This window comes from Eschrichtius robustus, chromosome 15, assembly GCF_028021215.1.
Source record: "Eschrichtius robustus isolate mEscRob2 chromosome 15, mEscRob2.pri, whole genome shotgun sequence".
In the NCBI taxonomy this organism is placed as follows: Eukaryota; Metazoa; Chordata; class Mammalia; order Artiodactyla; family Eschrichtiidae; genus Eschrichtius; species Eschrichtius robustus.
The window spans coordinates 9,247,701-9,275,655 of NC_090838.1; the positions used below are offsets into that span (position 1 = coordinate 9,247,701).

A 27,955-nucleotide genomic window follows, 5' to 3' on the forward strand; every position below is an offset into this window, starting at 1 on the left:
AGAGCCCATGGTGCCCATTCATCTGTCGTGTGCACTTGAACCATCAGGGAAGCGGCCTCACTGCTCACCGCCCGTCTCCTGTCCCTCTCACCCACATTCGGTGCCGCTCCAGGGCACTCCCCGTGCAGATCAGAAGTCACTTAGCTCCACACGCTGGGGTCAGACCCACCGCAGCTCCAGTGGTACCCAGCCGAGTGCATTTAAAACGATTCCACAGTTCATTCTCATACCTCTCCAGAATGAGAACCCTCTGGTGTGGACCGAGTATCTTTTCTGAAGCAACAAAAACAATACTAATAAAGCAATCAAGAGTCAAACAAACAAACAAAACCTCTCCCTGTTGAAAACAACTGAGAATCTTTCCATCACCTATTTTGAAAAGCTCAGACTCGTTCTGTGACCCATCATGGTTTTTGCCATCCTCACTAGCAAACAAGCTAACCCTTTTCCTTCTTCCTGTTCTGCATGTGCTGACATATGGGGAGAGCTCTTTCTCCTACAGCAGGCTTTCTCCTGCCTCAGGGCTTTTGCTCCTGTTTGTTCCTTCTGCCTGGACCGTGTCCTGCCCCGTGGTCCAACTTGGACCACTTTTTCAACACTTAGTTCAGGAATCTCCTCCTTCCCTGAACCCTCCCCGCCTTAAAACTCTCCATCCCCACCTGACACCCGCGGGGGCCTGGGGCCTCAGGGCTCCCGTTCGCACTCCTGGTTTGCTTTGACAGGCCCTGCTTGTGACAATGTCTTTACATTCTCTCACCCTCCACAGCTCTCTGTGGCCCTGAGGACGCTGACTGTCTTATTCATGTCTGCATGGCCAGCACTTAGCCCAGCATCTGGTACACATTAGATGCCCCGCAAATATTTGTTGAATGAATGAGTAAATTGCACTCATTGATACTTACGAGTGCTTTACAGTTTACAAAGTGTTTCAAATGGCAAACGGTATGCATAAAAGCGTGAGAAAGTGCATGCGGATCTAGTGGCCCTTCCAGCGAGGGCTCCTGCCAACCCTGACTCAGTTTTAAGTGAGTTACTCTTCTCCAAAGTCTGCAATGGAAATATGGCTGTTAGTAGAGGGTGTTGGTTTTGAACTTGGGCAATGGAGGGTAAGTTCACACACGCTGGGGCAGAGGAGGGCCAGGCTTCATCCCACTGCAGTGTGATTGACACCATGACCCCCCGCTACTCCCTACTCCCAGCAAAAATCCTGAATTCTGCCACTTACAAAGAAAGATCCGCATGATTAGCAGATGTGCCTCTGGCCATGCAAAGGGACAGGTGTTTCCATCTGTGAGCACAGGTTCCTCTCCCAGATCAGTCACATCCTGAACACAAAAGGCTGTTTCTTTCCAGTTTGTTCAACCCCAGAGCACTCAGGGAGTTTCAGTGTCCATCTTGAGTGTCAAGCCCCTCGCCAAGACCTCTAGTGAAGCCATTTGGAAGAGGTGAGGGACAGGGAATTAGGGTCACACAGAATGAGAACTGACTTTGAGGCAGCTCCTGGGCAGGGTCTCCTTGCCCGGGGCCGCAGAGGTGCTCTTGGACTGATAGACGGTGGGCCCAGCCCAGGACCTGTCCATTGCCCACCGGCTCCAGCTCCTGAAATATACCCCGTATGGCCCCCTCCCTTCAAGCCCATGTGGTGACGGCATTAAAAGACACTACTGTCACCCACATTCTTCCTCTGGAATTGTTCCAGGACATCTCCAGCCTGTCTGCTTCACTCTTGCTCATATTCTGCTTTCTTTCCAGGTCTCACAACCCCCTTTTGGCTCCAGTTCTTCATCCCCTTGCACGGATCAACAACTCGATTCCAGATTAGCCTTCTCAGCTCCAGCAGCCACCGTCCCACCCTCTGCCCCCTCCAGCCTTGCCTCCCTCCTGTTCCTCCAACAGACCCAAGGGCACCCATGTCCACCAGACTCTGCCTTGTGGCTTCATGTGCTGAAACCACGGTAAGGGGCCGCCCAAGCTCCACCGAACCCTGGTCTTGTCTTTTCTAGTTTATCACAGCCCAATGAGGCCTCAGTCCAGCAGGGAGATGGGTCTGTCTCTGAAGTTGTCGTCAGCCCAAGAGGGGGCATCAAGTCCAGGCCCACTGCCTAGCTCCAGTCAAAGCTGAGTTGCAACCTTGTCTACGAAATTGGGTGGCCCCCACGGAGTCCCTCTTTTGTCTCTCAGAAAAACTGATCACTAAGAAGCTCACAGCCAGAGATGGAATCCACCCTTCGCAAAGGAGTTAAGCCTTCGTGTGTCTGGATTACTGACTGACTTCACCCTGGTCTCATTTTACTTGGTTTGCCTTACTCTGTTCTTTTTTGCTCCTCTCTAATTTTGAAATTCTCAAATCCTTAAGAAGGAGGGTTAAAAATGAGCAAATCAATTAAACGAAATGATTAAACTCAATAAAATAGAGATTAGCCATAACATGATCATTCTCTATGTTTTCTAGGAGGTCTCTGAGGTGAGAATTAGTTGGGCGACCTTGAAATGAATCAGATAACCAGACACTTAAGTGTATCCTGGAATCACAGATAGGCAGCAGTGGAAGGGAATTTAGAGGTTTCCTAATCTAATATTTGCATTTTAAAGATGGGAATATAAAAACTAAAGATGGGAAAAAAACTCACTCAAAAGTCAGGAGTGACTGTGTGTCAAAGATAACATCCTTTATTCAATAATCCATTTGTTTATTGAGCACCTACTAATAACCAAAGGATGGTGCAGCAAAGTGGTTGAGAGAATGGCTTTTGGATTTAGACAGCCCTGACCTAAGACATAGTTTCCTCTCCCTGAAATGTAGATTGTTGTACTTACTTCAGAGGGTTGTCCTGATGACAAAATAAGACCTTACCTGTGAAGCCTTCAGTGTAACGCATGGCATCTAGCTAAGATGAGGAAGTGTCAGCTACACTTTTCCAGTTTCCAGGCTCTCAGTATGATGTTCTTTCCCCACGTGATGGAGCAGTAGAATGTGACGTAACGGCCATCAAGATGTTGGGATTACAAGATCCAAACTGTTGCCCTCACTCCATCAGCTTCAAATCACAAAGGGAGGCCTTGAGTGAATCACTGATTGGAAAGCTCTTTCCATGCCATACAATAGTGATTAACAAAGGACAAATTTATTTCAAAAAAACAACAGAAAGCTGGGACACACAACTCAACTCTGTGCTAGGGAATCAATGATGCCATTACGGAGAAAAGCCACACAGCAGATTGGGCCCAGTAGGATTCCACTGGTGCCAGCGTAATGGATCAACATAGATGGCTAAATGTCCTGTTTGCCACGGTGATAGCTACATATATTCCAGACAGAGTCACCAGACTATTAAAATGTTGTACAGGTAGCCTAGAATTCGATTCTATTTTTTCTCACTATCTTCAGATAATCCCCCATGTTAACTTAACCTACCAAAGAAGTAAATGGTGCAAATGTAAGGAAAAGAGACAGTTTTTTCAATCATTGTCAACAAGAACCTTGGGTTCTGCCAGACTGTCTTCATCACCATGCCATGGGTATTTCACAAGCTCCGAGCCAGAGAAGCTCCACCTCTTCCCCGCCATGCCAGTTTGGGCGAGTCTTTAAATGTCCGTGTCCTCATGTTGACATGGGGAAAATAATAGCCACATTGCTGGGATGCTTGAGAGGTAAGTGAGACAAAACCTACAGTTTCCAATACACAGTCGAAGCTTAACAGTGGCTTATTCATCCCAGCCTCTGTGTCTTTGCCTGTACAGTTAGCTCTTCTAGAATGTGTTCATGTCTCTTTTCTGTCTATCTAAATCCCATCTATCTTTCAAGACCAGATTAAGGCAAAAACTCCTCCAGGAAACTTCCCTACCCTTCTCAGTCCACACAGACTTCTAATTCGTTGCACGTGTTATTAGAACCGCCCCCCCCCCCCATTTATAAGATTAGAGACAGATGGAAGTATCTGATATCCAAAGGCAGCAGGCTGATATTTAATGTGTTCTCCCCATCTCCCATTATTCTACAGTGGTGCTAAACCAGCCCACAGCCATACTACTTATACTAAATACAATGATTAGTGTAAAATACATTTTTTTGAGAGGCAGGACCATGTCTTATTCTTTATAGCCCTAGAGTCTAGCACTGTTCCAGAATCATGACAGAATTCCAAACTGAAGGGCTTAAACCACAGAAGTTTATTCTTTCACGGTTCTAGGGGCTAGAAGTTCAAGTAAGGCGGGCCATGCTCTTTCCAAAGCCTCTCAAGGAGGACCTTTCTTTGCTTCTTCCAGCTTCTAGTAGTCCTAGGAATTCCTTGGCATATAACAGCGTCACTGCCATCTCTGCCTCTGTTACCATATGGCGTTCTCTATGTACGTACCTCTGAGCCCTCACCAGAATCACCTTTAACATCCTTATTTCTACAGATAGTTTCTAAGGCAACCCAGGATTTTTCTAGCATGAATCTCAAAAGTCTTCTAGCTTCAACACATTATCTATTCCAAAGCTACTTCCACATTTTTAGGTATTTGTTACAGAGCACCCCACTCTTGATACCAAACTCTGTATCAGTCAGGATTCTTGAGAGAAAGACAACAAATAGGATGTATGTGTGTTTGTGTCTATAGACAGATAGATAAACAGATATATAGATAGACAAGGATTTATTTTAAGGAATTGGTTCATACAATTGTGGGGTTAGCAAGTCTGAAGTTTGTAGCACAGGCCAGCGGGCTGCAAACTCAGGCAGGGTTTCTATGCTGTGGTCTTGAGGCAGAATTTCTACTCCTCCAAGAAACCTCAGTGTTTGCTCCTAAGTTCTTCAACTGATTAGACAAGGCCCACCCACATTATCAAGGGGGATCTTCTTACTTAAAGTCCACTGATTGCAGATGTTAATCACATCTTCAACATACCTTCGCAGCAACATCTAGACTAGTGCTTGATCAAACAACTGGCACCAAGATCTAATCAAGTAGTCACATGAAATTAACCATTACATAGGGCTAGGAGTTGTGGTTAAGTTTTGCCTTTGCTGTTAACTCACTTGGACTCATTGCTAATTCACACTGCCTTTCATTTCCTCAACCATAAAAAAGCAAAGTTTGGAGTGACTCCGAAGTATTCCAGCAAGCTCCAAAATCTGTAGTTTATAATATGCAGATTCTAGGTTGTCCTGATTTGCTCCTCTTCCTCCAGGACCACCTCTGTCCATCAGCCGTCGATCTCACTATCACTCCTGTCCAAATTCCCTTCCCTGAGCCCACTTCTTAGCTAACCCCATTGATCTCAGAGGCATGAGGTGGGGAGACTTGACGCGGATTATAATAAACGAGCTACTCTCAATGGAAAGCAAATTTATCTTGGGAAGGTATTTATTCAGTTGGCTGAGAGGAGAAATACTGTCTCCTTGAATGATACAAAATAAAAGAATAAACCACTTTGTTAAGCCTAAGCTGGAAGCAAACAGAGGACCGTGGGCACAACACAGTTCCAACCCCATGAGTCGTCTGAGTTACCTGGTGAACAAATTGAGCAGATAGAGAGTGACAGGCTGTAATGAGCACACACAGATGCCACTTGAATCCTGTACATATGGCACCTTTTTTCCAGACATCTTATTTTCTTTAGCCCCAAAGTCTTCCTAATATTTCAGATTCATGCTGTGATTTTTTAGCAGGATGAAATGACAGCAGCTCAAAATTATATCAATAATAATATTCTGCTCAGATGAGAATGATTCCAAGAGAATGTGTTCCAAGCTGCTAGTGGGACCTCTAGCAACCATCAGGAAAAGAATTTCTTTGTGCCAAATAATTAGGTAGAGCATTTTAGCAAAGAAGTTAAGAAAGAAGGCTGTGAGGTCACTCAGACCTGAGGAATTTTGTCCCTGTCATCCATGAGCTAAAGGTTAAGTCCCTGAAGTTTCAGTTTTCTTATTTTTAAATTAGAAATAATAATATATCCACCTTATATAATTGTGATGATTGAATGAGAAATATATCACGTATATGGTAAAGTATATCACAAAAAAGATGGTGCATAAGAAATATCCACAAAATGAAAACACTTAATTGAGGTTCCCTGGAGAGTCTCTAGGTGGGAGATTAGGTTACTATTCAAACATATTAACTTTTTTCTCCCTTCTTTCAAGAGCAGACCGCCTCTCCATCCCTTGACCTGACATTGGCCATGTGGCTTGCTTTGGCCAATGAGATATTAATCGACATGACTAAAGGCTTGAGAGGGAGTTGGTCTTGCCTCCCTCTGACTTGAGCAAAACTCACTCAGGCTGGCTGGCCTGTCTTGGGTGAGGGCAGGAGAAATAAAGATCAGAGAGAAGCCACAGTGAGCTGATCCCAGTTGACGTTTAGAAGCGTGTGGACACCCAGAAGAAATCAGACCCTCAGCGGACCCACAGAGCCATGAGAACAAAGGTTGTTGTCGTAGGCTACTGAGTTTGAGGTTGGTTTGTTAGACAGTAATTTTGTGACATTAACTAACTTATTGTCTCTTTTCACAGGATGATCTTATATCTTAGTTTACCCAGAAGTGGCTTGGTTTACACCTGTTTTCCAGTGTCTCATCTGTTTAACATTTTCTAGATTTTTCTTTTTCTTCCTTCCTTCTCCCTTTCTTTTCCTTCCTTCCTTCTCTCTTTCTTCACTCTTTCCTCCTTTTAAACACAGTATTATATTTATTCATTGAACTGAAATGAGCTCAGATGGGTTTGGGAGACCTTCACTTTGCACTTGAAGCCTCAGCCGTGATCTATCTACTGGCATTGAATGTACTCAAAAGAGACCCGCGGTAACATATGATTAAATCTGAAGGATGGCAGAAAAAACACCACGCCTCTCTTTTCTTGACCCTTTCCAGACAGAATGTAACTAACCTCTCTTTCAACGACAACATGAAGGGGACTTGCAAATAAGACAAAGCATCCTCAGACACTAGGAGCTAAGGACAGCTAACTCCTTCCATCCTTGAGTGGCAGTGAGAGAAAGACCTGAAGCTGCTGCCCATCACCTGGTGGACCACACAGCTGTGCCAGGGCCACGGGGAAGCTTGCAAGCTTCACCGTGCTCCTAGGCCAACTCAGAGGGCTACAGAGGAAACTAGTGAAACATAGGTTAGATATATATGAAGCATGTGCAGGAAATAGCCTGAGAATCCTGCTTTACAGAGTTGAAAGAGAAGAGGGTATCATTTATTATTTAATTTAAACTGACAACTATTTTTAATGATTTTATTTGATAGTAATATTGGCATCAGAGAACTCAAAATAGTGCACGTGCATGGTTAATGAAATATAAAGTAGAAATCTCTGTTTCTGAAGAAAGTTAATTATGGCATGTCACAAAATGCTAGTAAACATTTATCTTCCACCATGGAGGCTGCTGTGATCTCACCAAACACACAAAAACGGAAAGACCAATTGTACTGAAGAAGCATCAGTATCCATTTCAAAATTATTTTAAGAAGACAGTGGCCTGACAACCATGATTCAACACACAAAGTGGCAGAAGGTGTGTTTGTAATTATTTTACGGAGCATGACTTTGAATTTAGATCAAATCACAGTTCAAATTAAGTTGGCTCTTGTTGGATTCTGAGTTTTCTCGCTTACACACCAAATGTGAAACTATGAGTTTTAACACGTTAGCTCTACTGAAAGAAGTTCACAAAGAGTTAAATGATTCCTGTTTTACATAGAAAAGATGCTTCACATGGAAAGTCAGATTATGTCAATAATGAATCTTCTTTAAATTCATGAAATCAGAGTAGAGCTATTTAAATGTTACTGCAAATTCAGTTTAAAAGTTCCACATTAAATGGTACAGATGAACCGGTTTGCAGGGCAGAAATAGAGACACAGATGCAGAGAACAAACGTATGGACACCAAGGGGGGAAAGCAGTGGCGGGGGTAGGGGTGGCGCTGGGCTGAACTGGGAGATTGGGATTGACATGTATGCACTAGTATGTATAAAATGGATAACTAATAAGAACCTGCTGTATATAAAAAAAAAAAAGTTCCACATTAAAGGTTAAAAAAATTTGTTTTCACAATGTAATATAAAAATAAAATTTAAAAGCCTGTGGAACAGAACTGGAATTGGTTGTGAGGCAAGCATAATTAACAATGCCATTTACCCCTGAAACGAATATAACATTGTATGGCAATTATACCTCGATAATTTAAAAACAAAAGCCATTCAGACGAGCTGCAGTAATCTACCAAACAAAATAAAAGCTGTAGTAGTCAAAATCTAAACATAAATACACACATGCAAATAAACATCCCAAGTAACTAAACTACAAAACTGTTAACAAAACAAATGTTGAATATTAAAAAAAAGAAATCAGCATACGTGTGTCGACAGTCTTTATTCCCTTTCTTTAATCAGATTTTACAAACGATTGATTTTTGCAGAACTACTCTGTAAGTGAGCCTAAGTGCTCTGCAATGCCATTACACTTTGTGTAAACAGGCCTCTAAATTTTGGTTATATTCTGTTCAAAACCAAATGGGACACCCCCCCCCCCAAAATAAACAACAAAATAACTCCTGCAGCTTTTGAAGCTTTCAACAAATTCCAATTAATAAAACAAAGCTTAGGCTCTGTTAGTTTAAAGAGCTGTGATGGTGACAGCAGTCATGTCTGCTAATGTCACTACAGGCCCCGGAGGACGTAGGTGCCATTTATTGTCCCTGCTTGATGAAAGGAAAACACGTACAGAGGCGAGAAGTACCCACGGATCCAGGAGTAAGGCAGGAGAGGTCACGGCCTCGGTTTACACATGTGTAAAATGGGGGTGATATCAGTACCGCCGCCCTCACAGAGCTGCTTTGAGGATTGAACAAGGTCATTGATGGAAACTGCCAGGCTCAATAAATCTTAGTGACTGTTGTCAAAAAGCAAAAACAAAAACAAATAAAAAAACAAAGCTTACAAATAAGAAGACATTAAACTTTATTCCAAGAAAAGTAACAGTAGAAATGAACAAGTATGAAGGTGCAAATGATGTACAGGCTTGAGTTCTGAAATTCCTTAATATGTTTGACAGAATATTCTAAATAATTGTGAAGACAAATAACTTATTTGAAGAGTCTTGTCTAACAATACATTGGAGGAAGAAAGGTACTCGAATGAGGTAAGAATAGGGCCTGGGACAATATTTGGAGTGAAATACTTATACTCTTGAGTATGAAGGAAATGTTTAAGGATATCCTTCAAAAACAGAATTTGTCTGGTCCTACCAAATACTTCAGCATCCATAGAGCGTGTTTTCACAATTAAAAACAGGGTCTAGATAAATGAGTCAGTTCAAAGTGTCAAATTTCAAATTTCTTGAATTTTACAATGAAACTTTGAGGTGGATTGGAGACAATTCATTAAAATTAAAGCACTAAGACTATTGACAGAATTCAGGAAAATATTGACATAATTTTGGAGACATAAATAGCTTAAAAACCGTTTAAATGTAGGAATATACTCTAAAGCTTTTTATTCAGCTTAGACTATTTTTTGTTTCAGATAATCCATATAAAGATGTTTTGACATTTGCTTTAATGTACATGGACAAATATTGGTTTTCAGGGGTGTGTTATTTTTAGTTTAAAAAGAATTTTATTTTTGAAAATAGTTTTGAATAGAACTATATTATAGACCATCAATGTTATAAAATTAATTTGTCAGCCAATAAATAAATTTTTAAAGATATCAAATTTCAATGATTTTGGCCTCAAAATACACCCTGGGTTGAACAGTAAACTTGAAAGTAACTCCTATTTTGAGTTCCCCTCCAGTGCAATATTGTTTTTCATTCTAAGCAATAGCAATTGACGAGTGCTTCAAAATTCCCATTTGAATTGCACAGAAATAAACAGAACAGAGTTTGGGTGTCCAGTCATCCTGGGCCCAGTAACGCCAAATGACAGATGCTCCTGGACGAGGAAGCAGAGGTCTGCTCCTAACGGCTTCTAATTTCTCTCTCTCTCTCTCTCTTTTTTTTTTTTTTTTTGGACTTTTTGTCTCGCCCCAGCTCCCCCATACTGAAATTTGCCCTTAATCTGCAACTCTTCAAAGTCCAGGATTTGGGTTAAGAAAGTTCTGTGTAAATAGTTTTAATGGCAGTTTGTGATGATGCTTTGATGTTCTCATGAGGTACCACTTGCATTCTTTTAAATGTCTTTAAACATCCCGATTCACATTTACTTAGAAGAATCTCTATTAAGTAGTGAGAAATGTCAACAATGTGAGTTAAAAACAAGATACTCTTTTGTTGTCACAAGCCAAAAAATGTTTTTAAGAAACTTACTTTAAGGCCATATCATCACCTATGTGCTAGCTACCAGCTAAGTGGAAAGCGTTAAAACCATAGCTCAAGTCACAACTCATGTGTCATGCCTGTTCTTAATTACATTACATTGGTCTAGGGGAAACGTGGTTTCAGGGTCTTTGCTGCATTACAGAATGCAGCCATAGAAAGTCAGAGTGAATGGTCACCAAGAGTTTTAGAGAAAGTTATGATTAGCTTCTGGCACAGAGACCAAGGTTTTTTCATCGTTCAAAGTGAATCTGATGGCTCACCGCAAACAAACCTGTTACAAAGTGTTGTCTATAAACCATGAATCATGTGTGGTGCAAGAGTGTGCTTCTCTGCTGTATCCTTCTATTAGTCATTTCTATCTTTATTGGAGGTTTAACCCTTAATGCTTCAGGGTTAATACCTTTTGAAAATAACTCAGACGAGAATGCTGAGGTCAATTTAACGTGACAATGCATGAGTTGCCACATATGGGTCTTTGCATGCTAGTATCTATTTCTTAGTACAAAACACACATGTTCCAAAGGTCACAGATACTCCCAAGGACTTGAAGCTAAAATGAAGGCAATTTGAAGATCAAATATCCAATAGCAGTCGTTCATGCAATTCTCAGGACATGACTTTCCAGATACAACTTTGACACATGGGAGCAGTGCAATCACCATTCTCACATGGCTGTGATCCTTTTCATTTTAGATGACACTTCTCTATATGTCATTTCATTGGATTTACAAAGTCACCTGCGAGGAGGATAGACCAATGTTACAATTGTCCCTAGATTTATATATCAAATAGAAAAACTGAAAAAGAGCCACATTCTCCTTTTTCAAGTTTTACATGGCTTCATTTGATCCTGAATACAATCTAATAGGAAAAACAGCATAACCATTAGATTCCTTCTCTGCCCAAGACTGTTGAAGTTGAAAGGAACATGAAATTGTGCAAACTTGGTCAATTAAAAAGAAAATTTACTGTAAGGATCACCTGTCCAACCTAGATGTACAAGTAACATCATCCTGCCAGACTTCATAGGAACTGAGATGGAAACTAAGGCTGTCTTCTCTCCCCACCAAGGTCACCTTGAATTTCTTATTTCTGCTTTTCTTCATCTCCTGTTTGGCTCAATTGGTTTCCTCCAGGACCTGCCACTGCAGGCAGCCTCTAGTTTCCCAGACACAACTGCATAGCTACAGCTCCACCATCATTGGGTAAGTAGTTTCAGGGCCTCATAAAAACACAGAAAATCTGGATGACTCAACCCTTCCCATGAACTGGTTCCCTTGGGGTAGAGTGTTATCCTTCATCATCAGCTGTGGATAGGGGTACGGGAAGTTTTAGAACAATGCTGGGAAATTAAATATCTAATTAACCTCTGCTAATACTTTCTATGTGCCAGACACTGGGCTAAATATTTAATATGCATTTTCTTATTTTGTCTAGTTGACAAACATAAGTATAGATAGTATTATTATTCTTATTTTACCAATGAAGAAACTGATTTACTGACTTGTCAAAGACTGCAGGTTAGAAAGTTGTGAAGCCATTCTTTTTGTTCTGGGCAATTGATTCCAAAACTGTACTTTTATTCACTCTGCCGTATTGCATCTCATAGTCTCTAAATTTAATACTATCTCAACCTTAAGGAATCATTTTGAGATGTTTATGGAGCTTAACATTTGAAGCCAAAGTTTATCTGGATCCTTAAATATCTAAGAATTATTGAAGAACATTGGGAATAAAAGGAAGACAAAAGTGGGGCACTCACATCACACATTCACACACAGTGAATAAAACAGTGAGACACTGTTGTAAGGTGCAAGGTAATAAAATAAAGATTACAGAAAACAACCTATTTTATCTATGAGTACTTAGCATATGGTGAAGCTAATAATTCAAATCATCAGAGAAAGAATAAACTATGCCCAAAATGAGGCAGAGGCATTAGCCATCAGGACAGTGTCATATTTCACAACATACAACATTTTAAATTTTAAATTCTGGACTCATTAAAGGTATACGTTATTTATTTAATACATATTTATGAAACATCACTATTACCTAATGCTACACAAGGCAGCATTGACTCATATCCAAAATGATTCTTTTGTCAGTTTTGTCATTTCAATAAAATTGATTCTCTTTGAGTCTAATTCTTTCACTCACCAAACATTTACTGAGCACATTCTCTGGGTCATGCACTAGGATTGCAGTCAATTAGCACAATCTCTGCCCTTAATTACCAAGTATGTTATGCTTCTGTATTTCCCAAGGTACCCAGTTTAATTCTTGTCTATAAAGAATTTTGAAATATTCATTGATGGCCAAGAACTTTACTATACCATACCTTGAGCATATGGAAGAGGAACAAAAGAGGAAAAAGGGAGAAAGAGGAGATGGAGGAGGAGGAGGAGGAGAAAAGGAAAAAAGAAAGAAACACAAAAGAAGGAAGGAAGAAAGGGAGGGAGAGAAGGAGCAGGAGTAGAAAAGGAAGAAAGAAAAAAAGGAAGGAAAGAAGGAAGAGAGGGAGAGAGAGAGGAAGGAAGGAAAGATGGAAAGAAGGAAGGAAGGAAGACTATTGACTAGTCCCTGCATTTATTAGAAAACGTATATTCTAGTTGGACAGATATACAAATTATTTCAATATAATACGATAGATGCCAAAAAGGATATAATGACTGACTGCTAGAATGCACAGAGGAAGAGCATTTAGCTGAATGTAGGGATGCCAGGAAGATTTTCTCAAGGTCATGATGCTGAAGCAAGGTTCTAAAGGCCAACAGAAGTCAACCACTGGAATAAAGAATAGGTACAGATTGAATAAGTACATACTGAATTGATTGAATAAATAATGAATGATTGATTGAATGGATCAATAAGTAAGAGGATGGAGGAATCAAGAATGTGTAACGTGATTCTGACCTCTAGGCTTTTAATTAGCCACTGGAGAAAAGAGATAGGAACACAGGGACTCGGTTATTCTCCCAGAACAAATCTAAAGAGAACTTCTCTGTTAGAATGCTTTTGGCTGCATGTAACAGAATACATGACAAAACAAGGCATGAACAGTGTTTTGTACAAGTGCTTATAAATGAATCTCTAAGGATGCAAATGCTTAAGACAGGAATTTGGTTATTTCACAGCTCAATTTCACAGGCCTCTGGGCAATGTCTCTCCAGTTCTCTTGTATAAAAACAACATTCCAGGTGTATGTTTCCTTCACTCTCACACTACTCCACTCCAACACTACTCACTTCCAATGTGTGGTTTGGAAAACCCACACATCAAACAATTCTGTGACACCTGGATGTCATATTATTTAACTTAATTCTGACACTTTCTACCTGGAGATACTGGAGATAGTGTCAGACCCCACAGGTTAAGGGCTCCATCCCACAAGACTACACCCCGCCCCCCCCCCACTTCAGACGTCAATTGCAAGTCCAGGTTGTTACCTGTGCTTCTGACCAATAGTCTATAAACTGGAGGCTCCCACAACCCTCTCTTAGGGTTCGATTAACTTGTTAGTGACTCACAGAACTCAGGAAACCAGTCTACTTACTAGATTACCATTTTATTACAAATGATATTAAAGGATACTAATAAACAAATAAACAGCCAGGTGAAGAGATATGTAGGGTGGGGTCCAAAAGGGTCTTGAGCACAGGAGCTTCTGTCTTCATAAAGTTCAGGGTACTTCAATTTCCAGGTACATGGGTGCCTCCTGGAAGCTCTCTGAAACCGTCCTTTTGGGTTCTTACGGTGGCTTTATTACATAGACATGACTGATGCAATCATTGGCCATTGGTGATTGAAATCAATCTCCAGCCCCTCTCCCCTCCCTGGAGGTTAGAGGGTGGGGCTGGAATATCCAATCCTCTAATCAAGGTTGGTTCCCCTGGCAACCAGCCCCCATCCTTAGGGACTTTCCAAAAGTCACCTCATTATCATAAACTCAGGTGTAATTGAAAGAGGCTGGTTACACATGACAAAAGACATCCATTTCACATTTATTACTCAGTTTCAGGAACTGAGGACCAAAAGAAATATTCTAACAAAAAATGCCCTTCGTTCCATTAGTCATGATTTTATCACATGACCCTGCTTAGATACAAAGAAGGCTTAAGAAAAAAAGCATCTGCCATTTCAGCCTCTTTAGAAGGAACTGGATTTGACCATCATAGAAGGGTGGGAGACCAGGATCAGCACATGAGCTAGGTGAACACTAAAGAGAAGAATTGCCAACACGTACCTGTGATGACCCTCTATATCCTAAGATGACACACGTGAACATCAGTTCCTAAATATGAACAGTAAGGGCTAGTCATTTAGATGTGTTCTGTAACTTGTAATATGTCTTATGCTTCTCTTATGCATAGGATTGTCCCCATGACAAAAGAAGTGACTTTCTGTTAAAGATGATTTAGATAGCAATGCAGAAAACATCTTTTCTCATTGCTGGTCTTACACCTTATGTCAACTCTAAGGAAATCAGTGCCTCCACTACAAAGATGGAGCTGAGAGCAAGGGAACATCGATTCCATGCCGGGCTTTCTACCAGGAACTTGACACCCATCCTCTCATTCAGTTCTTACACTGATCCTGGGAGGCAGCATTAAACCGGAACTGAGGTTCACTGGGTCAAGTTTTTGTCTCAAGTCAGAGAGCTGAGTAATGGTACAGCTGGATGTCCATCCATGGCTCGTTAAAGAGCATCCCTCTGTTAGAACAGGTACATGTCAGGAGGTGATGCCACGTGTATTGAAATATGCTAAACATTCTACTTTTGTAAGCACTCCAGCTGGGAATCTCAGCACTGAGGAAAGCAGGAGATATCTCTTTTAAGTCCCTCTTGCTTCTTCATTTAATATATCATTGGGTCTCACAATGTAGGGACCATTTTCCTAGTCCAGGACATTTATACAGCTTGTGCAATGATAACCATCAATCACATTAGAAACAACTACGGGAATGCCAGTGGTTAGGACTCTTTGCTTTCACTGCTGAGGGCCAGAGTTCAATCTCTGCTCGGGGAACGAAGATCGCACAAGCCACACGGCGTGGGCGGAAAAAAAAAAAAAAAAAAAAAGAAAGAAACAACTACGAGAACAAAAATACCAAGGGTTTGCCTGAGCTTTGCAGAACCTATTATCCGAAAGATTATGTAATTTGTTTTGAACCTACACATTCATTATTCATTCAACAGATATTAACAGAGCATCATGCCTTGGACACCTGTAGATGTTTATAAATGTGGATTTGTGATCAGCCTTTAATCCACCAAATATTTCCTGATTATCTCCTCGGTGCCAGGCATTGTGATAGATTCTGATGGGTTAAAGAAATCAGCAAAACCTGGTCGCTGCCCTCAGGAACTCTGTTACTTGAGAATTATTCTTCAATCTCTCCAGAAAAAAAAAAAAAAAAAAAGATGTGTTCTGCCTTTTCCCTAATGTAGGAGCATAGTCACATGTATAAAGTCATAGATTATGTGCTGGCTTTTGTGTTTTCGCCCACTCTAGATGCATTCTCTAGCCTTCTCCACACTGTTCCAGGCCCTGTGGCCTGCTTGATCTGGCTTCCCTTGCCTGATGGCATCCAGTTGGGTTTGCCAACGAGAGGCACCAGTGGGAAACTGGAGGGGGGAGGGGATAAGATGCAGTTTAAGTTGTTTCTTTTCTGCTCCCTCTTTGTGTCATCATGGTGTGTGTGGGAGGGACTATGGTTCCCACTGGGTGCCCTCCTCCAGAGTCCTGGGTGGGTTTCCCCAGAGTTCCGACTCTCACTGGGCTCCAGTAACACAGTTTTCCTTTCATTCTTTTGGCCGTAGGAGTGACAATGGCTTCCTGCCTTTACTGGTCTCTGGGTGCCTTACTCTTTCTTATTTGTTCTCTTAACCTGGCACAGACATCTATAAATAGTCCCTGTGTTAAAATCTCCTCATTTGAACCATCTGGGGCAAATGCTGTTTCTTACTGGGACCCTAGCTAATCAGAATATTGAAGTTGACAACATTGGAAAAAATCATCAGATCTCTCCTTTTCGTTTTACAGGGACAGAAATCAGGTCCAGAGAGCATGGCACTTGAATGAGGTTGCTTCGTCTCCACGGGAAGAAGAAATACCAGCTCACCTGCCTCTCCAGCCCCTGCTCCTGTGACACGCACCCCAGACCACCTCCCAGCCTGAGACGTGTTTCCTTTGTGGGGTCTGATCTTCCAGGCTTTGGACAATGTCCGCTTCTGCCAGCATTTAAGCCTGCAAGCTAAGGACATGAATGAACTGAGTCATCCCCACAGAGCTTCATTAATTTCAAGGCAATTTAAGATTTCTGAGTCATAGGTTTCAGCCACTTAGACTTTCCCAGCTGGTACTGCACTTGCCCACACACATTTTTCTTTCAAGATTGCATCTGGGTCTAGCTGTGTGGCTTGCCCACTCTTCATCAGTTTGGGAAGAGAAATCGACCTCCTAGAGTGATCCGTGCCGGGCTATGCCTTTTCCATGTGCCGTGTGCATTGGAGTCTTTGCATGAGGACTTAATGGAATTAGCTGTCTGCAGCTCGATTCAGACTCAAACCACCGGAGACACACACATTTCCACATTCCATATCCAACACGATATTTCACCCAGCCTCCCAAGGAAACTCAGTTATACCATATGGTGACTCCATTCTCTGAATAATATTTAGCAACTTGATGAACAAAGACTGAATCATATCTTAACTCTCTTGGCCAAATATTGTTTTATATAGCCACCGTATTAGTAATATATATGTTTTATTTTTTACACTAGTACTTCCTGCGACGCCCACTGGAAATGAAGAGCTAGACCTCACTGGAAGGAACCTGCACCGTCAAGGCATTCTCGCTTATTAGCCATCTTCTATTCAATATTGCATTGTATATATGATACATTCAGAACCTCTGCTTTTTCTTTTCCTCCAGAACAGCTGCTGGATTGAGCAACAGTTTCCCGGGGTAACACAGCAGGGAATCCTGGGGCATCTCCCAGACGCAGAAAACAAAAGATGCGTATCCATGGGGAGGATAGGGCTGGAGCTCTCTCCCTCCCACCAGGGAGAAGTCCTACAGTCTCAGAATATGGGGAGGAATCTTAGCAAGCCTCTGTGGGGGGCCCCTGTGGTTAGGTGATCTTCAGAAAGTCACTTTCCTTTCTGAGCCACAATTATACAAGGATAATAATGAACACCTTTGATAAACTGGAAGACAGTAGGCAAGGCCTACGTCAGTCATTTATAATGTGCAGGCACTGTTGAAGCCTCCTATGTGCTAAAATAGATAACCAACAGGGACCTACTGTATAGCACAGAGAACTATATTCAATATTTTGTAATAACCTATAAGGGAAAAGAATAAGAAAAAGAATATATATATATGTATATATATATGTGTGTGTGTGTGTGTGTGTGTGTATATATATACATATATATATATATATATATGTATATATATATATATATAAAAGTGAATCACTTTGCTGTACACCTGAAACTAACGTAACATTGTAAATCAACTCTACTCCAATAAAAATAAATGTAATCAGAAAGAGCAGCAAAAAAAAAAAAAAAAAAATAAAGTCTTCTATGTACAACCACAGGTAAGATGCAATCTATACTTTCAATGAACTAACCAGCTGAAAATAGGAATATGCAGGGATCATTTCAATGAAATATGGCTTGGCTAAGATAGAGCTTTGCACAGTGGAGACTCTTAGCTCAACCTGAGAATTCCTGAAAAAGCTGGTGCTCAACGTGAATCTTGCCAAAATTTATGGAAATGAGAAAGGTATTCCAGACAGTCGAGAGCCTGAGTCTCAATTACTGGAGAATATAATGCGTTGCACAGAGTGCTGGGAATAAGGCCACATTTATAGTTATTAAGAAATATTTTTTATAATTATTAGAGCATTGGTGGTTTTTGAAAATCAAGAAAGGGATTTCTGGGGGAGTCCTCAAGGTATGATAATACTCTTCCCATATCCATGGCAACTCTTGGGCCCATCTTCATGGGAAATTGTTTGCTGTAAAGTGCTGACCTTCTGAGAATTAGGAGATAGGAACCAGCCTAATCCATTGTTTTCTGAATGGAACTGCATTTTCTCAGCATGCATGTGTACCCAGCAGTGCGACAAGTACAGAACAGAGGAGAAGGGAGAAGATGTGGCCCTTTCCCTCAGGGAGCTCCTGATCTATTGAGACAGTCATGTTCACCTCATATAATTACAGCAGATTAATCAGAATTCAGTATATAGTCATGGTCCAATGATGCCATGCCCGTCAGGAAAGAGGATATTCTCTAAGCCAGACGCATCAGAAGAAGGAGGGCTTGGGAGTCATTCAACCTGTGTTTATTAAGTATCATCTTACGATAGGAATTCTTTTTATTCCTCTGGGTAAGACTTCCTAGAGGAACTGCCTAGCAGACCCAGAAAGGTGACTATACTATCTTGCTCCAGTTTTCTATTACTGAGTGAAAAACTGACCTGATACTTAATGGTGGAAAACAACCACCATGGTATTATACGGTGATTTTGTGCAGCAGGTATTTGGGCAGCTGGCAACTTGGTGGTATTCTGTTGGGGGAGGGTCTGGTCTGGGAGGATCAAGATGGCTTTCATTCTCCTGCCTGGAGCTTTGTCAAGGTTTGGCCAGAAGGCTTGGCTCCAATGGTCCCCTCTCCCTCTCCATGTCATCTTTTGGGCCTTTCTGTGAGGTTTCTCCAGGAGGGTAGTTGATTGGATTTATCTGGAGGCTCAGGCCTCCAAGAGACTAAGGAAGAAGCTCCCAGTCTTCTCGAAGGCAAGACCTAGAACTGGCCATGCAACATATCCACCATTTTTTATTGGTCCAAACAATCTCACACGAGTTTATATTCAAGGTCAGGGCACGGGACCCTGCCTCTTAATGGGAGGAGTGTCAAAACTCTGTGGCCATCTTTAACCTGGCACATTTATCCCTCGACTCTGGTCACTTCACATGTGTAAGACAATCTTGGTGACTTATGGCTCAAGCAAAAATGTGATAGGAAAAGGAAAAAAAAAAGAAAAAAATCTCAGATGAGGAAATAGGGTAGGGCATGAGAGGCGTCTTTCATTATACTGTGAGTTCCTATACGGTCCACTGTGCTCTGCCCAGAACCTAGTATGGTGCTTGACACACAGAAAGTGATCCATCAACAGAACTGAGCTAACTGACAGGCATTTATTACTATATTTCTAGTTGTGTGAGTGAATTTCTCACACTAAATCTCCCAGGAAATGCGCCAGGGGAATCTTATTGCAAAACTAGCAGTTTATTGGGTTGACAAAGAGAACATTCAATTAAGGAGATTTTCAGAACACAATGGAATCATTTCAGTTGTGAAATGTGGACTTAAAAAGTAATCATTTAGAAACATCCAAGAAGCATTTGAAGACTGGATGACAAGATGCAGCCCCTTTTCATTCAAGCACAGACTGAGGGTCCTGCGTGGGCACGGAAGTGCAGAGGCCCAGGCAGATGTGGGTCAATCCCAGGTCTCTCTGCTGCACTCCCGCATCCAGGCTCATTCTACAACACCAGGCTTCTAAGAAGTTGATTTACCCAGAAAACCATGATAGCAACCACCATGCATCCATCACTGTCCTAGCACTGAGGGTATAGAGGGAAATTAAAACATGGCGCTAGGTCTCCAGGGCCTCCAAGTCTCTAGATTGGGGCATTCTCTGCCCATTCCTAGATTCCAGGGAAATGCTTGGGCACCTCAAGGTAGATCAAGATGGCAGGGGGTAGAGAGGCTGAGATAGCCCATTGCCCAGCCATGGAGCCACCATGCCAGAGGGAAGAATTCTTGAAGAATATCAGAAGTGTACAAATTCCCTCAGTGTAGGTCAGCAGCTGTTAGCTTCCACCCCTTCCTGTTAAACATAATCATCTTCACCCCAAGATTCTGACGTACCACCCTAGAGAATGCCAAGGCAGGCAACTTCTGAAAAGGCTCCTCATGGTTCCTGGTATTCACACCTTGTGTAATCCTCTCCTGTTGTGTTTGCGATGGCCTTGGTGGCTTGCTTCTGACAAGCAGACTATGGCAAAATGATGTGGGATGTCACTTCTGGGATTAGGCTATAAAAGACTTCGACTTCTCTCTGGCTCTTCTGGGGTATTTGCTCTAATCAAGCAAGATGCCATGCTGTCAGCTGCCATTTGGAGAGGCTCACGTGACTCAGAACTGAGGGTGGTTTCCAGTCAACAGCCAGGGAGGAAATGAGATCCTCAGTCCAACAACGTTCAAGGACTTGAAACCTGCCAATACCTAAATGGGTGACCTTGGAAGCTGAAGCTTTGGGGGGCAATTTGTTATGCAGCAACAGATAACTAATACAAGCATATAAAAGAAGAAAATTTAACTAACTCAGCTCTTGGTCTAGTGCCTCTTTCTACTACACCATGTGATTTCTGGCCAATAAGGATCTTTCATCCGGAGGACAGGGGAACATCTGGTCAGTGGCATGAAGTCCTAGTATTTTAACTCAGCAGTCATATTCCCCCATGGTCTGACAGTGACCTTGTCTCCCAGTTGTCCTCAGTATCCGTAGGGGATTGGTTCCAGGACCCCTCCCCCACTCCCCCTCAGAAGCCAAAAGCCACAGATGCTCATGTCCCTTATATAAATTTTTAAAATTTGCATATAACCTATGCACATCTTCCCGTATACTTTAAATCATCTCTCGATTACTTATAATACCTAACACAACGTAAATGCTATGGAAATAGTTGCTGATGCAGGCAAATTCATGTTTTGCTTATTGGAACTTTCTGGAATTATTTTTCTCAAATATTTTTGATCCGCAGTTGACTGAATCCATGGATGTGGAACCCTCAGTTAAGGAGGGTTGACTGTACTTTGTACAGGAGCCCTGTAGTCAGGGCCAACCCACACTACTTCCAGGCCCTCAACAGAGATTCACCCACCTGCCCACAGTCCTCATGACGCCCTGCAAGGTCCGTGCTATGATGGTGCCATTTTCAAGAAGCAGAAGCTAAGGTTTAGGGATATTCTGTAATTGCCATAAGGTCAGAGAGCTACTGAACTTCAGAATAAGGGCTCAGTAACAGCTTCCTGATCTCTTGAATGACGATTGGTTGACTTTTGTACCTAACTCTTTTCTAGATGCGTTGCAGAGTCTGTCAGGGGTCAAGCGCTGTGGTCACTGAGCAACTGTGTGATTTAGAAAGAGGATTACTTCCCTGTAGCAAAATACCCTAAAAGTCATAGTTGTTAGCAAGCTCTCTTATTATGCATATGAAGATAATGAAGCCTGAGGCTTGATGCACACCCCACATTTAGAACAAAGGACATTATTTCTTCAACCTTCCTCCAGTTTACACCCCCAGGATCACACACCATCCCCCAGGTCCACACATACAGAAGGACCCATTTTCTGAAGTGTTGGCTTCATTGCTAGGAGCTATCCATCCAGTGAAGAACAAGCCTCAACCTTTCTGAGTTCTGGGACACAATTTGAAAAATATAAAATTTCATGTTGTCCCAAGGGATAGCAATTATACCTAGATATATTTTTTAATTGCCTAAATGGGGAGCAATACTATGAAATTAGTTGTTTGCTTACAGTTTTATATTTTATTAACCCCCAAAGCACTCATGCATATTTGGATGTGAATTGCACAGATATGGGTGAGACATACCATTCATTCCATCTGTGGTCTGCTGAGTAGATTGCCCTGTATAGCGCTGAGTCTCCTTGCTGCACACGCTCTACTCTAAGCCCACCTGGGGATCCAGGGCTCACAAGGTGGAAACCACTATTCTATACATAATGCCTTTTTGTTTAGATACGCTTTCCTGGTTTGCAACTATCCAATGAAACCATCAAATGAAATTCTATGCAAGGAGCCCCAATGTAGGACCTCAAAATTGTTTTAAATTTAAAACAAAATTTTGACACAGAAGGAAAGAGAAGAGAGAGAGGAGAAAGAGGGATGCAAGGACAAGGCAGAAGCGGAAGGCAGTTGCAGGAAGGAGAGCTGTGTCGTAAAATGAACGCAGGATTTGCTATCAGAAGTACTGGGTTTGTGCTCACGAGCTAGTGACTTAAATTCCTTGAGACACAGTTTCTTCTACCGAGGCCAGTAATGAACCTCCTTTATGGAGCTATCGTGAAGATTAAATGGCACAAAATTCATAAGAGTGCTTTGTAAACTGTCAAGGCTGTGGCACATATTAATTCTTAATAGACCTTAGTCTGAGCAATCAGGGCCATCCAAGGCCATGTTGCTAATTGGCCAAGTTGGGGCCCAGATCAACTCAATGTGTCCTTGTTCAGACACTGGTCTACTGGGGACCAGCTTGATTTTCCCAAACTGAAGGTTGGCTTTTAAAAGCTGAAGAGGGACGTAAATGATCATTTGATTCAGCCTATTCCCTTGGTAAGGAAAGTATCGTTACCGCCACTCCACGATGGGCAGGGGATTGAAGTGCCACACAGAGCCCTAAAGGTCATGAAACAGAGGTGGGCACTCAGCTCCCTTGAGGTCTATCTGTGTGCCAGGTATGGAAACACACACTAGATTTTCCAGAAGACCCTTCTGACTGAATCTATTTCTACAGTAACCTAACACTCTGGATAAATGTAAATTTGCAGCACTTCCTGGACCAGCTGGATCGTTTTACCTGTTTTCACTTTTGTTTATTAGCTGCTCAGCAATACATAACAGGATGGTAGACAATTTGTGATACCCAGAAAATTCCCATATCCTGGGTTTCCCAGCATCCTCTAATTTAAAAGCAACAACAACAACAAGAAAATTCTCCTAGGGCCTGAGGAAAAAAAGGGTTCCAAAATGGCAATTTCTTCTGTATTTATACACTGGACTTTTCCTAGTGGACCATTTATCCAAAGAGAAAAACAGACCCCTTACCTAGCCATGGTAAAACAAACCATCACAAAGTCACCTTTTAATAGGTACTGTTAGGATTCACCTTGGACATAAGCAGCTATTTTTCAAACACAAGCTGCTTGGAGAAAACTGAGAAAAGAAATCACTATTATGGAAGGATTATAAGTGGGCCATTTAAGCCAAAGGTTTAGACATCTAAAAAAGCATGATGACAGGCAACGTGATGTAGTAAACCTTATTCATTCCCCTGCCCCCTTCTTCCCCAGCACACACACACACACACACACACACACACACACACACACACACACACGTGACCAGCATAGCCCCTGAGTAATGGGCAACCATGGGAAAAGTTAAAGAGTTTCTCTGGGTCCTGGTTTCTTCATCTGTAAAGTGGGGGTACTAATATCTATTTTGATGGGTTGTATAAGAACCAGAGAGAAAGTGGCTAGTCTAGCACTCAAAAGGCATAATTAAAGTATAATTATTATTAAAGTTAGTAATAGAGAAGACTCTCACAGTAATGGGGCAATTTATGTCATGAAGCTCGGAAGTAAGCCACAGGCCTCATCACCACTGGAAATGTATCTCTCCATCATGACTGTATCCAAACCCCAGGGTCATAGTGAACTTGGCCAAATGCATCTCTGACAGCTGTAGCAGGGAAGCTGTGTACCCTCTTCCCTGGATCTCTCCCTTCCTCCTTACACAAAGGAATGACAGAAACTCTTCCTAGAGTTAACATGGAGGAATAATTAGGGGCACTTATCTTCGTGGCGACTTTTACTGATTCTGATGCTAAGAGATCTGTAGATTCTATCATCAGGAATATCTAGATTGCAACTCATGCATTAACACCACCAACCTCCTTGTTATTGACCAAGCACACCCATGCCTCCCTGATCTTGAACATACCATTTAAAACCTGAGGCAGCCATAAAGCCAAATAAGAGAACTAGGGAACATGATTAGAGCAACATAGAGGGAACTCCTTGGAAAGGAGTAATTCCAGGGAAACACAGAGGCACCAACCATCAAGTAGGGTACGACTCAAGTCATAGGCATAGAGGTGGGAAACTGGAGTCCACAAAATGGTGTGAGTGGCTGGTGGGCATGTAACCAAGAGGAGTGGGAGATGAAGTTGTTGGGAAGTTCTTGAGTTCCAGCCCCGTGTCTATACCCAAGTTTCCAGGTATGGTCAAGAAGATTGTGTTTTGCACAACCCCAGGGGTGCCATTCACAAAGACTTCAATGGGGAATGGAATGTTCTGCACTTGTGCAGCCCACAGCCTGCACATCAGCACATGGCAGCATTCTCTACAGTTCGTCGTGGAAGTTTGTCACAGATTTTTGAGCCTAGGTATGGCTTGCTGTGAGAGTTGTTTAAGAAACATGAATGTCATCACCCGTGGTATATGTCAGCCTTCAAGTGACACAGTAGTCTTAGGAGTTGTTCTCAGAAACCACTTATTTGATCAAGGAACACAGTACTTAGCTTAGGGCTTCATACTTAGCAGGAAACTACCGTACGTTTGCTAAATAAATGAACTAATGAGTGATGACGTGAATTAAGGAGCAGTTAAGTACATTTCAAGACAGAGAATGTTCTGGAAAGCATGCAGAACAGATTAGTGACCTATGGCAACTGGATCTGACTGTTCTACAGAGTGGACTGGTGAATATTTCCCTGTAATTGTATAATCCTTATTTTAATTGGCACATCACCTTTTATCATAGCTACATAATTGCATTTAACCATACCTACGACTGTATATTTAACAACTCCTTTACATTTTATTGATACTTTAAGCAGTTTGTCTATTATTATTATTATTAAAAGTTGGATTGCTTTCTGTGGACATCTTTCCATAATAATAATAATATTTATTTATGTTACATGCAAGACCTTGTGCTAGTTGCCTTATATACATCTTCCATAATCTTCACGTTAGGTGAATTTCAGATTACAGTTCTATTTTATAATTAAGGTATTCTAAATTCATCTAAGGTCATATAGCTAAAAAGTGAATGAATGAAGAGTCCCACGTTTTTTTTTTTTCAATCTGACAAGAATTACTATCAATCTAGGTAAAAAGGTTTAAGGTACTTGGTATAAATTACGTAATTTATCCTGCACTACAGTCATTTCCAAAGGTCATGAATTTGGCCTTCAAGAGTGGGCAGGACTGTGGCCACTGTATAATTTCATCAGAAGTAATGAATGTATCAATACTATCAATCGTTTACAGCATCGTTTACCCATCACTATCAGTTATTTCCTCAGTCTCTCCAGGTGACAGTGCTTTCTCTTTCCTTGGAAGCGCACTGATATTTACTCCATGTGACCTCCAGCGTGATCTTTCTAGAACCCCAACCAACCATGCTACTTGCCCCATTTAACGGTAGCCTAGACTCTACATCTCTTCTATTCTGGTTGGTCTATCAGCCCCTCCCCATTCTAATCCCAACTCACTTTGCCTGCCACATGCCTGGCCACTGCCACCAAGCTGCCAATACCAGAGCCATGGGGAGTTACTAGAAATTTCAGAACATCCCACTCCTTTGCCTCTGCACATTCTTTCTCTCTGCCTGAAATGCCAATGACAATCTCTTATTTATGTTATTTATGTACAGGAAGTACATTTTTTAAATCATTGTATCTCTTTTCTCAGTGTCTGGTACACAGTAGGTTTCAATAAATACTTGAAAAAAATGTGAAAAAAATCACATTTTCTGGAAAATTCCCTGAAGCCCGGGAAAAGTGGTTCCTTCCTCTACACTTCCTGGATGCTTTGATATCTAATTGCCACATTGTTACACAATGAAATGATGTATTTCCATATGTCTGTCTGAAGCCGGACTAGGAGCTCCTGGGTGTCAGAGACCAAAGCTTACTCATACTTGGATCCTTAACACCCAGCGCAGGCCCAGCTTATGGTAAACCTTCATAGATTTCCTGGAATTGAAAAATATAATTCTAAAGCAATCACATGAGCTGAGCAGGGCGGGTGTTAGGCTTCTCATTTTACAGTTTAAAAAAGAGGACCCAGGGAGGAAAAAAAAAAAATGTCTTGACTCAATTTTCATTCAAAAATCAGAGGCCCAGACAGGGCTGGAACAGGGTCTCCTAAACCCCTAGTTATAAAGCGCTGTTGGTGGCCACTGAACAGAGGAGGCTGGCGCCTTTCTTTCTGACCCCCCGGCAGAGAAACAGAGGTCTGTTCCTGAGACAGGGACCAGCACAGGTGTCTTCATGGGACCAGACTGGGTGAAAGGATACTGTTCACCACTCATGGTGATGGCCTGGGGGAACAGATGAGTCCCCCTAGGGTCAGGGACTGGGTCCTGGTTTGTGAGGAGTAGCTTGGTGAGACCTGCCAGGAGGCATGGGACCACTCCTTGACCTTTTCAAACCCTGCGGCCCTGTGGTGGCCTGTCGTACAGTCTGTGTCCTCTCTGGCCAACCTCCCAGGAACTGCTTATCACCAGAGTAACTTGTTTGTGCATAATTATAATTTATAAATATGCTCCAGGGGGCATAATTATACAGAGCTCTCTTTTTTGCTCAAAAGTGTCCTACTGTGGGCAATACATGATATAGTCCCCTTTTCCTCCCCCACTAGAAAATACGCATACATGTATGTAAAAGCTCAGAGGGCTCCAAGAGTCTTGTAAACGCCCCTTTCCCAGCCCCTTGGCTTTTATTTATTTATTTATTTTTTAAGTTTGCCCCCCCCCCCGCCCCACCCCGACCAGATTGCTTGATTTACCAGGATACATTAGGTTAAGGCCTGGAGGTCCCAGCCTCTGCCTGAGTTCAAGCCCCTTTCCTGACGTGTGCCTGCCTAAGCCAGAGGACTGGCACCTCCTGCAGAAGTTGAGAATAACTGGAGTGAAAAGGCAGCCCTCACCTGATTCTCAGTGTTGAATGCCTTTTTGGTCCACGTGTGCGTCGGGGCAGGGGGCGCCACTCTGGCTAGCGGCCTGGAGCCTCGCAGGAGGTGTGCGTAGGGCATTGAGGGCATTGCTTCACTGGGCCAAGGCCCTCTGGGCACTGTCTTGGGAGAGGAAGAATTAGTGATTACCTTTGGTCTGAGTTAAAAGGTGCCTTCAAGCTGGTCTTCTGCAGAAAATACTCAAAGCCTTGGTGGGGGGGGGCGGGGTTTGGAGGGTGACACCAACGAAAAGTAAGCAATCGATTTCTTTTTAAATGGGGAGAAGAGTGTTGGAAAAAGATAACGAAACTAATTTTTGAAACTCCGTGCGGCACCACTGATGCAAGTATATTCTCCACGGAGAAAAGCTACAGATGAGCAGCGGTGTCCTGATGCTCAGAGGATGCCCTGCTTTCTGGGGAGAAGCGCCAGGAAGATGAACGGGTTAGAAAGTCCACTAGCCGCTGCTGGAGCTGCTTGGGTACTTGTGACCGGGCGACTCCTGCCCAGCCGCGCGCGCAGTCAGCCTGTGGAGGCGCCGGGACCCTCCCTCCCCGGTCCGGTGCTCTACCTCCCCAGCCCCGGGCCGCGGTTGGATAATGCACTTTGTTTACCTCGCCCGGGCCGAGTCATCCGACTGGGAGGCAAGCGCCCGCACCCGGGGCCGGGAGCTGCAATGGCAGTGGCAGCCGGCCGCGGGCGCGGGAAGCCGCCCGGGGACTGGCAGCGGCGAGGCTGATTGATGGGCCCCCGGCTCAATGAGGGCGGCCCGGGCGGGGACGGGGCGGGGCC

General features: G+C 42.5%; 1 long non-coding RNA gene across 2 annotated transcripts; it reads right to left on the reverse strand.

Annotated features, from left to right (window-relative positions):
* Positions 1-1,998: 1,998 nt before the first annotated feature.
* On the reverse strand, positions 1,999-27,868 carry LOC137777653 (uncharacterized). Of its 2 annotated transcripts, none has more exons than XR_011076584.1 (3): positions 27,778-27,868; positions 27,140-27,286; positions 1,999-3,038 (listed from the first exon to the last, which is right to left on the reverse strand). It is a non-coding gene; the product is annotated as an uncharacterized lncRNA (long non-coding RNA). The 2 variants fall into 2 exon arrangements; XR_011076583.1 differs by lacking the exon at positions 1,999-3,038 and adding an exon at positions 9,654-11,046.
* Between the last annotated feature and the right edge of the window lie 87 nt (positions 27,869-27,955).